This window comes from Hetaerina americana, unplaced genomic scaffold (assembly GCF_022747635.1).
Source record: "Hetaerina americana unplaced genomic scaffold, ioHetAmer1.1.p SCAF_7, whole genome shotgun sequence".
Lineage (NCBI taxonomy): Eukaryota > Metazoa > Arthropoda > Insecta > Odonata > Calopterygidae > Hetaerina > Hetaerina americana.
Window position 1 is genome coordinate 14,214,386 of NW_027287316.1, and position 12,041 is coordinate 14,226,426.

Consider the following 12,041-nt stretch of genomic DNA (forward strand, 5'->3'; position numbering starts at 1 on the left):
TTTTCACATTCAACCGTAATTATTTAAGGATCATATTTGTTATTTTTTCCATCTACTCGAATATTAATGGAAATTATTTATTTATCGTTTCATCAAATAGCTTGCTAATTTTTTTTTTAACCTGAGCTAATTCTTAAATTGCTTTGACATCAAGGTGACCTTCGACTGATTTCCGTTCGCATTTGCAGGGCCATATGCCTTGCTAACGATGGCATTCGTGGATTAGCTTCATCAATTCTAGCCTAGGGCGTCAATTTGCTTTTCGTTTGGGCTATGGTTAATGCGTGGGGTCCAAGTAGGTCAATCTCACGTGCTGAGCTAGCGAATGAGTTCCTCCCGGCGCCAGCTGTCCGTTTTGAACGAATGCGGAATTAGTAATGATAATTTGGAGTTTGTTTTGGTGGTAAAGTTCTTAATTTTGTTGACTTTCCTTTGCCTCCAGGACTTTTTTTCCAAGCGGTCAAAGAGCTTAAATAAAGAACACGGAGAAACTATTCAGAATTTGAAATAAAGCGATCACCGAGACCATACGCATGTCGATTCTCAATTCGAAGTATATATATGGAATATTATGTACTGCCCTTCAAGTCGTGTATTCAAGTTGTTCGAATTAGCACTTTTTTTGCGCTCTCCTTTCTATTTGTGAAAGTGAAAGCCAGTAATAACATTGTGGGCCCTCCAGCTGTCCGTCATTTCAAAACATTCCCACGTGACCATTCGCCACATTTTAGATTCCTAAGATGAACATTCAGCGCAGTTGGTAAATGTTTGTATTACTTTAGCAATATAGCGGTACATTGACACTTCATTAAACGCAAGAAAAAAACCTAAACATTTGAAAAGAGGCCAGTTAAACTAAATGACAGCCAAATCAATGAAAAGACGGTAATGGATTAAAGAATTACACTTTAAAATTGCGGTAAAAGGGAACTGTAAAATGGTTAATGGGAAATTTTTTTGCTTAAAATCATGATAAGATATATATATATATATATATATATATATATATATATATATATATATATATATAGTGTAACAAAATGTGGGATTTGCTCATTTGGCCTGTGCGAAAAATGATCGTCGACTCAGCTTAAGGAAATGCGATAAGTAGGTTAACGCATAACTTAGCTTCATTAAATTTAATTTATATTTAAAATGAACAGAATAAAAGTAAATTATAAAATTAACTTAGAATATGCTAAAAAAATGATTCAAAATATTTTATGCTTTTGACAGAGGTTGTAGAACTTAGGATCTAGATTTATCTTTCAAAGATTTCATATAAAATACTCATTTGTTCAATCCTCAAATACTCAATACATGTATTTTGTTGAAGCACCAAATCGTTAAACAAAGCCTATGAGCATATTTCAAAATTCCGGCGATGTTTCATCTCCTTCAATATGAACAGAATATAAGAGATATCTTGGGGTAGAATATTCGGTAAAATTAACTTCGTACTCATTTTCTCTGAGGAATCATTATTTCACAAACCTGGCACAAAATAATGTCCTGTATGGGCTCAGACCAAATCAGTTGATATTATCTTTAGCATCGGGTTCATGTTTCTACGATATTTTCCTAAATTGCTACCTCTTAATTAACTGGGAATGCACTTCACCGTCTCGTCGAAATACCAATTTGTCGTGAACTTCATCTCGTAGATCTACACAATACTACCAAGTAGTTTCAAGGGAAGAAAGGAAATGTTGAAGTAGTGGGGGGAGAGATAAGGTTCCCTCTGTCCTGTGACTGCGAACTGTGTGAGGTAACAAAAGAACCCTTAAATCTACCTGTACTGAACTCCACCTCTCTTATTCTGTTTACAGTTACTACCGAGAGGACCCGGGTTTAAATCCCAGCGGCGGCAGATATTATCAGTGGTATCCCGATCCCACTTTAGGTGCTTTATGGAGACTGATTTTAGTGACGTCCGTCGGATGGGACGTTAAATTTCAGACCCCTTGGCATCCTGCAGTAATACCCGAACTCCTTTTTGGGGACTCAATGGTATTAAATGTCAGGAAATAAAAAGAACTAGCTGCGTTCAAGAAAGAATGCATTATTGAATGAATTTATTATTATTATACGAGGTTAGCCTCGGTTCAGAGGCAAGATTTTGGTAGAGCCTGAAAAATACTGAACGATATTCAGAAATTTTGAATTATATCACAAAAACAACAATCGTCATAAAGCATTAACTCCTTCAGTACATCGCGAAACTCAAGTTTCCTCTTGCTGTCCATTTTGAAACCACCTGGTTTTCTGCTTCGGGAAAGATTATGCCCAAAAAAGCCGTTGCAACTTTCGCAAACTTGGAGAATAGCTTTAGCAAAGGTGGAGTGGATCAAAAGATTCAAATTGATACAATAAAATGACTTGGTATAGATAAAAGTGGCGCAGTAATACTCTGATCAATCTACTAGAACCAAATCTCGAAAATGATCATGAAATACATATGAAAAACAGAAAATTTCAATTAAAAGGGTAAGACAAGGTAGCAAACTGTCAGCAGCCGAAACACTTAAAATATAGTAAGTAAGGAGCACATGGACGGGTATCAAAGGCATAATGTAAAATGGTTCGAAATTAACATTTCCTCCTTCTCAGATAGCAAAGAGTTGACCTGTGAGGGTTCTCGATCGAAGCGGGTTAACAATAAATACTTTAAGGATATAAAATAAAAACAAAGAGGAATGAACCTGAAATTTTAGCATGCGGAATCCAAGGCAGGTGCTGCGCAAAGGCGAGAGAATTAAGAGCTGGTGAAATCGTTTACATGTGGCGTGGAATGGTCTAAAGAAACCGTTCACGACGAAGGGGCCACTCCGGCGCTCGTTGGAAATACAGTCATAAATAAGGAGGTAGTACGTGAAAACAGTCACGTGGAGTGAGGGAGTCTATGGAGCAGCGACGCGGAACGGTTGAAAAACATACCAGAGATGAAATCTCGCGCAGTCTTTGGAAATCTTGGTGTGGATACTGGAGATAAATGGACGGAGATAGGGAGAGACAGAGGGGCATGCAAGCCCATGATGGGAAGGGAAGCCACAATATGCTGCTCTTAATGGAGGAGTAGGAGCAACCAAAGACCCATTGAATTCGTTATGTTATTTGTATCCTCTAACAAATCTATATATCTCTCAAAGGGAGGCTTAGAACGGTCTCTGACACCTTTTATGCTATGCGTGTACGTATCGAATTTTATCTCTATCCTACATAATTTCATTCTGCGAAGCATCTACGTGTTTTCACGTCGTTTCAAAAAAATACATGCTCTACCTTTCTTGTCTTCGCTTTCAACTAACATTCTTGCTTTAAGTACGGACTTACTGCTCATTTTATTGACCCACTGCCTGTCATTATTTACACGACTCACCTTTTCGACATTCTTCCAATTTCGCTTAACAAGTTCCTCTTAATCCCTATGATAAACAAAAAGACATTTTTTACTTCGTCTTACGACTTTTTTCCTGTCCAACATATGATAGGATTTCCTGTACTTATAAAATTGAAGATAAAATAGAAGGGAAAGTTCATCACAGTTAATAAGCAGTGTATTACAAGTGAGTCAAATGATGAGGTTCGTAAGAAGGGAAAGTATTAAGGAACTATGAGTCAGCATTGCACAAGAAAAAAAGCGATTTCTGTGTCGCCCACATGTGTTTTGGAGATATTTATGTTCTCAACCCAAAAACCAAATATTCTGTTGTTACTAACTTTTCTACAGCCTCTGATGCGCTCTTTCAAAATTTTGTATCTTATTTCTTTCTTTCATGCAAGAATAATTCGCCTTCCTTCTCAGTTTGCTTTACTTTTTCCGTCCTAACATATACTAAGCCATCTCAGTCACCAAATTACATTTCTAAACCATGCAAAGCTACTTTAAAAATTAAGATGTCAATCTTTCTACTCGGTCATTCCTTCTCCTGGCCCAGATTTTCAATGTTCTCCCCTTTGGAAAAAAATCTTATACTTTTTTATCATTGCAGCAGATTATCAGAGAAAATTCTCTTCATGAAGTTTTCCATACGGCTATGATTTGCCTTTGTAGCATAGTTTTTCGGTGTTTGTATTTTCAACACTTCTTCATTATTGTTTATATTTATCCTGATGGAATTTTTGACGCAGTCCGTAATATCAATTTTGCTCTTTCTACCACTTATCTCAATACAACACGTATTTTGATAAATTTCCTTTTTATTTAATACAATCCTTTGACATACTAACTATATGCCTCACAGTCTGCAAGTCTAGATACGAGGGTCATCCGGAAAGTAGTACCCGTTCGTGAAATAAAGACACAAAAGTAAATATTAACAAACATAAAACATTTTATTTGAAAGAGGATACTTTAAACTACTTCTCAACATAATCTCCAAGCAAATTAAGGCATTTGTCATAACGTGTGACAAGTTTCTGTATTCCTGCTGCATAGTCCTTCGCCGCCAGCTCATTGAGATACGCGAGGGACCCATCTTGCACAAATTTTTGCATAATGCAGATGGTGTTTAACAATTTCATGAACAATTGTTCGAGAAACATTGGGAAAATGCTCACAGATGTCATCAATTGTGACGCGCCGATCGTTCCTCACGAATTCGTCAACTGAGCTCACCAGTTGGTCTGTAATGACAGACGGTCTCCCCGAACGCTCATCGTCGTGTGTGTTCCCCCTCCCCATGTTGAAGTTGCGACACCACCGCCGAACAGACGACTCGTCCATTACATTGTCTCCATACACCTCCTTTAATTGGCGATGAATATCACATGGGCGAACGTTTCTTGCATTGAGGAATTTAATCACTGCCCTCACTTCACAACTGGCGGCGTTCTCAATTTTTTTAAACATTGTAAACAATCACAGAAACAACACAGGCAATGCTAGCGTCACGCAACTTGGCTCAGAGAAGGCAGACAAGCCACTGAAGCTATCTGACCTCGTCCAGCGGCTACTCGCGTCGTCAGCACTTCATGCGGCACGAACGGGTACTACTTTCCGGATGACCCTCGTAACTTATGAGGTAGCCAGAAGTCTCCTTTCATTGACTTAACCAGCCAGTCCCATGTTTATCATATTATTTCAATTGCATGAACATGAAAGCAAATGAATGATTATGAAACATATCCCAAACACCAGTTATCACTGCCCGTAACGGATTCTCTATCTCAATACCTTTGGGGAATTTCATGCAGCTAAAGTTTGAGAATAACACGCTCATCCATCCATTCTACGATGAAACTATTGAATCATTCTAAACCATGAATAAGTTACTCGATTAACTTTGGGCTATGACTGAACTATTTGCGGTGAAGTAAACAACATTTTCTTGATTCTGTTCGATGTTTTCATGTTTTATCCACTTGCACGACTACCCTTTCTTCTTAAACCCACCCATCGACCCCATTCTATTCTTAATATTCGGTAACAGAACGTCACATTAAAGTGGGCCATATTAAATCGTGATTCTTTATATAATATAAATAAATAAATATATGTATATTATATATGCATACATGTTTAGTCTCTTGAATATAAATGTAATCTAACTACTAATTTCACTATTTTTAGACTTCAGATTGAAAACTGACCTAAAGAAGGCTAATAGCTTCTCGTAGGCGTATCTCATAAAGAGAAACAAATATATCTTGAGAAATATTTTAGGAATAGGATGTGGGAAAAAAACCATTACGCCCGACGGCATATTTAATTAGACAAAAAATGTGGTACAAAGAGTTATCTATGATAATTCGTTTTTACTGAGAAGTACATATTTAATTTAAAAGAAAATCAGTTTAGCAAAAATGACTTCGTATTCAACTATGCCTTCTTCTGTCTAGGTTAAGTACTATTTTGTGGCAGGCTGCTGTTAAATATGGTTTGTCATTGTTCCTAGTTTGTGTTTCTGAGTTCTTACGATTTAATGATTTTACGATAATATTGAAGTACAACGCGGTAGGTGATCTACTCAATTTTTAAGCATAGATTCTAAATTTGTTTTCCGGTGATGAAAACTTTGTCTGCGGTTCTATTACCCCGTATAGTCTACATAACCCTTGGTCCATAGGTATTTTAATGGTCTGAAAAACTTCCAAGTCTTTAATGTCGAAAGTTAACCACACTCTGTACTCAAATCTACCTCGGTATCTAAACTTCGCAAAGTATGCTTCGCGCCATCCATTTGATTTTAATACTGCAACACTGAGGCATTAAAATACCCGTTCACCGAGCTTACAATTCACCCTTATTTTTACTCCATTTACTTCTTCACTATGGATTTCGACACATTATTGTTCTCCCGTCGGAAGTTTGACCCGCCTCAATTTTTGCGCTGTCTAATTTATGGCCGCCGGTATTTCAACTACAAGTCCACGGTGATATTTTGTAGTTGCGTTTGAAACAAACCCAATAAATGACACAATCTCTGGTGTCATTTATTAAAAAAATATCGGAAATGTCACAGAATCCTTTTGGATACCCGAGGATAACGAATTACAGGGCTTTTATAATTATTCCCCTAGTCATGAAACTCAATTATGAGCTAACTATAACATATGCCTATCGTAATGCTCTTTGTTGTAACTAATTAACCTGTATGTGGATGCTTTTATATTGCTATTGTCAGAAAACCAAAAGGAAAATAACTTCAATGAGTTAGGAGCCATACAAGGTCCTAAATCACGGGGAAGCATTCAACAGCCACGCTATATGACGGCGTGGTCATTATTTTTATCACCAGAATAATTTTCTGGAAGCCTGTAGCTACTGTTAATTAAGGATTTTCGAAGCAGTAAAATAACAGCTATTGAATTTTTGATTGTAGAAACTGACTATTACATGTTTTTACGATAGGATTGTTCTTAAGTATCTAACAATGGATATCTAATAAGGTACACGGGCAATAAACACGAGCAGCTTTACGTATGAATTCATGCTTGCATATAAATTGCTTTGAGTACTTTCATGAAAATTCGCTTCTTCCTATGTTTGGTTGGGAGATCGCCATTAAAATCGGTCAATCCTTTGAGAAAAAATCAATATATTCATAAAGACATTAATGTTGGATTTTTTTACAGATAAAATCTCTAAGTATTTTCATAAAAATTTGTATCCTATCGTTTTTGGGTATTGATTGGTTTCAAAGTTTGTTTAATGGGTGTTAAGTAATGTCTTTTACTTGGGTAATTTCATTTAGGGGGTGGAACAGGGAGGGAGTAATTTTACGCACTCGTCTATACGTGTACAGCTGTTTTCGAGAAAGTGTCCACTCTCGAAAACAGCTGTACTGATATTCATGAAGCATTCTTTGTGTCTTATTATTTTGGGAAAGGGAAATCCATCGATATGTCGCCTTAACTTAAGACAACTTCATTTTTGGGCAAAATTGTCATAATTCATCAATAATACATTATACAAACGAAACCTGAGCCTTATTATAACTTTGATTTACTTCACATGCATCCTCCTCTGCGTTGAAAACATGCATTTGTCGAGATATTTTTATTTTAGAGTTTTTTTTATAGTATTGATTTTTAAAAGAGTTTAAAAGTTATAAAAAACATATTCAAACTTACTAGGATATTGAATTAAAAACTTTCCCTAATTAGTTTAAGTTAGGTCTGAAGGCTAAAATATAAGTTAAATCACGTTATATTAAATGTAAGTTTATTAAAAATTTTTATAACATAATCGGTTATTTATTTTAAATTTCACTTGACATATATTTAGGAGATATTAAGAAATAATGTCGTTTTTTGTTTCAAAAAAGCTATTTACCTTGGTCCCTACTTTGGGAATACTATTTGAAGAGATTATAACGATCCGCTGAAAAAGTAGAGGTAATTATATTTTCTGTTAAATAAACAAAGAGATGGATGCGATTACTGAAAAGAAATCTTACTAGGGAGTTAAAAATAGACATTCTTAACTAAGCGAGACTGTGCCAATACTTCAAGATCCTTATGGATTTTAACGGCTTGGAGATTCTATTGTTTTCGGTTTTCGACGACGAAGTCGCAAGATATTGGCAAACATTGGTGGGGAATGTTCGCAAAACGCTAAAAGAATCATTTCGTTTGGATTTATTGAATACACAAAGAATTTTAATATAGAGTTATTGCACAGAAAATTTAATAGAGTGTTAGAAATAAAAAAAAGCTTAAAAAGTTTAACTCTGCTGCACTCCTCAGGAATTTTATGAGTTGGGATGAATCTGCCGTTTTTTGCTGAAAGAATCATCTCGTCCTCGATTTTTGAAAAACAAATTCAAGAGGATGTCGGAAAATATTACAAGGAGAATCTGAACGTTTTGATTTAAATTAATTAAATTAATAGAAGAATGCCATTGTTTGGCTAAAATGAAGCGAGAGTTAGACGTAATAATAATTAAAAGAGTTATTCCGTTCAATTGCTCTCCTCATTCTGTTTGTTTTGCTCTCAAGGGGTTTGATGATAAACTTATAAAACCAAAATTTTGTTACAAATGGTCCCACTCAGACTCAAACAAGAAATAATGTAATTCCTTTTGCTTCGATGTTGATAATCAATTTGTCTGTTTACTCTCACATCAGTAATATAGTCAGGATTTGACTTTTTTCACGCTCTTTAAAATAGTATAAATATATTTATGCAGATTAAATAAAACAGTCAGCGTCCGTTTAGCGAATATAGTTTGCTATTTGCGAATATACTATTGCTATAGTTTGCTATAGTCCCTGGATTTATTAATAACACGTCATATATCTTTTAAGTGAATTTTCTCCTATCAGTTGCAAATTACTGAGTTTGTAATTTTAAAGGATTACTTATTCCACTGAGACTTTGCCTGATGCCATTTATACGAGACCATTTATATGTAGTGCAATGTCTTTTTTTTCAACTCTATTCCAAGTCTTTGCTTTGTTGATGCTTATATATACCCCTCACCATTGTCAGTAGCACGCAACATACCTACTAAAGATATACAATTTGCGGGAAGAAGTCAAACCTCCGGCATACATTCTTCTTTTGAATAATATATTTTCACTGTGCCAAGTTATGTGTGCCATGGGCATTCACCTCAAGGTCTGTAAGTCACAATGTATTGTATTTCATCAATTTAAGCATCGTGCATAAGCTACTTGAATAGAAATTAAACATTTAGATATACAAATAAAGATTTAGGCTGTCATATTTTCCACGAGCGATAAGGGATCAGAATTACATTGTCCGACCGCAGAAAACGGGGGAAAAGTATTTCGGATAATAATTAATCAGATGGTTAATAAACCCTTGCGGTGGATTAAATGGAAGTAAAAAACTAAAACTAAACAGGAAAGGAAATATATCAAGAAAAGTCTAAACTTAGAGCAGATAAACAAGTATACGTGTATGAGAAATATGGGAGAAAATGGGGAGAAGAGAGAGGACGATTCCGCAGATCCTAGATTTCTATTGGATAACTCCTGAAAGTATGAGACTCTCCCACTGGGAAATAGGGCATTGTTATTGCCTACAGGTTATGCGTAAATTAAGTATGTCAATCGATTAAGCATTAATTATATACACTTTTTCGCACTAGTTTTTTCAGAGAACGCGCATAATGAATTGCCTGCCATCACATGTATTTTCTCAAAGAATACAGTGCGACGCAAGAGCATATAATCCGAAGTTAAAGGCACATGCCTTTGATTTTCACTACTTCCTAAATTATAGGCGACCCTTCCGCCCCTTTGGCTGTTGCCTAGCGTTCGACGGTCATACTAATTGAGTGAATGGCGTGTAATTAAACAATGGCGTTCAAACATATTGTTGCTCAGGGTATTTCCCTCAGTTTCCAGACCAAGCAAGGGATGATTTTCCTCCCTCCCACACTTGACCCCTCATACTGCGTACCCATTGGAGGCCTGATTTCCGCGACGACCGAACTTTCTCGCAGCGCGTCGCCACACCATATAACTCTTTAAAGAAAAAAAAAGTAGGCCGGGGAGAGAGAACGCCTCCCTTCATTAAATCGCTGACAAAAAGGGAGGTGGTAAAGAAATTAAACTCGCCATTTCCTGCGCTCCTGCCTCCGCTTGGTTCCCCCGCCTGCATAAGCATGAGCGCCAGTGGGTGCGAGAGGAAGAGTAGGGAGCCAGCCGGGGGGAGGGAGGCAGGGTTTTTAAGTCCCACCCGTTCCCGTCGAGGGTACATACGTCACTCCTCATTAGCCACTCTATTAGAGTGGCGCAAATGGAATTTTCCGAACGTCATCACGTTCCCAAAAAGGTGGGAACAGGATGGAGGAAATGGGAGAAGGAAGAGAGAGAGAGAGAGAGAGATGAGAGAAGCGGAGAGGATAGGACGGGATAAGTGATGAAGGGAAAAAGGGAAGTGGTGGGAGATAGGGAACAATTTGGAATAGGGGGGGTGGGTTCTTGGTGGGAGGAGCGGTCGGATTGGTAGGCTATTGCGAATAGGATAGAGAGAACGGATCCGCTCGGATAGAAACGCCGTTTTCCAAGTCATCGGAGGCTGGGGAGGTGGGGGGGGGGTTAGAGAGAGTTTTCACTGCCGAGAGGGAATTTGTGTGTGTGTGCGAGTGGGTAGGTGGAAGGGTAGATTTCGGCGAAACCCTTTTAACATCTGTGGAGAAAGGTTTGGCCTAATTGTTTTGTTTGAGGGAAATTTTGAGTGGGACGGCGACTGTTGGTCGGGCTGTTCAACTTCGTCCAATTTTTGTCGAGGGGTTAATGATTCCACGCACGGCATTTGATGGGTCGTAGTATCCCCCAGCCCAAACATGCCGTTCAAACTGAAGGGGAATTGGTGGGTCGCGTCACTGCGTAATGAGCGAATTGTTATGGAGCTTCGATTATTTCGACTCTTAATGCTGTAGTGGTGGCCGAGCGAAGAAGGGTTAGTGCCTTTTCTTCACGTTTTACCCAAATGCAATTAAGGTAGAAAAGAAAAGGATGGTTCTCCGAAATTTTTATCTTTCCAATAATTTTGAATGGTAGCGGTGTCCTTTTTCCTTAATTACAGGTAAGGAAAAAACTGATCGATTATGTATATATTTATATATATTCTTATATTATATTAGATGCATTTGACCATCTAAAGCTGACAACAGCATGAACCATGGGATATTAGCCTTGACTACATCTCAGACGAAAAGAGCAAATAATTCATTCAAACGACATCAAAATCAATAAGCACCATTAGGGTTCTAAAATTGGATAGGTAATTTGAATTAAGAATTAAATTATTATTAACGATAATCTACCGTTTAATGTAGGATTTTGATTGACACAAGCTACCAAAGGGTAGAGGGACAATTTCCCAACCTCTCTAAACAAAACAACAGCCAACATTCAACGCTAAAGTGTTATAAAGCATATATAATATGTTCCACGTTTTTGGAACACGCGAACATCATATATAATGTGTGCCAAATATATTTCTTATCCAATTACAAAGTACCTCTCCAAATGTCTAACAATTTGTTTACCAGAAAGATAGTTTTCATATGTACGCTATGCTATTTCAAGGAATATTAGATGCAGTAATAATCGTTTTCTCTTCAGAATTATTTAGAACAATTCGCCCTTCCGGAATAATTTTCATCGAATGCGATTTTATTACTTTCATTATGCTGGGAAAGCAGCTTTGATGGAGCACAACAGTATATAAATATGGCATTCATATTATATTTATATTCGTTGCCTGATTTATAAATGATTCATTTCATTCAATTCATAGTATGATCTAGTAAAATATCCTGTCGCGCTTATATCACGGAAATTCAGTAGATCACATCAAAAAAATATTGCGCAAAAATTGAATTTAATGACATATTGTCGGCTTCATATGTTATTTACTATTAATATGTTCCGCACTCGTATATATGGTAAAAGTGTCATTGGCTCCATTATTGCGACAGTTAGCTGTTTCAAGTTGAAACATGCTCAGTCCACTAGCACCTGATTCTGTAGATAAAAAACACTCTCAACCAAGGGTTCGCCAGGAAGGATTCAGATTGCGGAATATAATAAATAACATGTGGCTAGAACAACATTAT